We start from the raw sequence: 375 nt of genomic DNA, 5'->3' as shown, positions 1-375 counted from the left end.
GGGATGGCACGGGAATGGCACGGGAATGGCACGGGAATGGCACGGGATGGCCCGGGATGGCACGGGATGGGATGGGATGGGGATGACACGGGATGGAATGGTAAGGACACAGTGATAGAGGAAGCCCTGGGGACGGGCACAGGACAATAAAGATTTGAGTTCCAGAACCGTGGCTCCACTCTCCTTCCTCACCACAACCCCTGGGGGCTCCGGGCCTGGCGGAACTGGGCACTGGGGGGACACCGGGAGGGCACTGGTGACCCCTGTGTCACCGGGAGCACCGGCGACACTGGGGGGCCTCTGATGACACTGGGAGGGCACTTGTGACACTGGGGGGGCACCGGTGACACTGGTGACCCCGGGGGGGGGACTGGG

This window comes from Geospiza fortis, unplaced genomic scaffold (assembly GCF_000277835.1).
Source record: "Geospiza fortis unplaced genomic scaffold, GeoFor_1.0 scaffold425, whole genome shotgun sequence".
NCBI lineage: Eukaryota > Metazoa > Chordata > Aves > Passeriformes > Thraupidae > Geospiza > Geospiza fortis.
Note: the sequence above shows the minus strand (reverse complement) of the source record.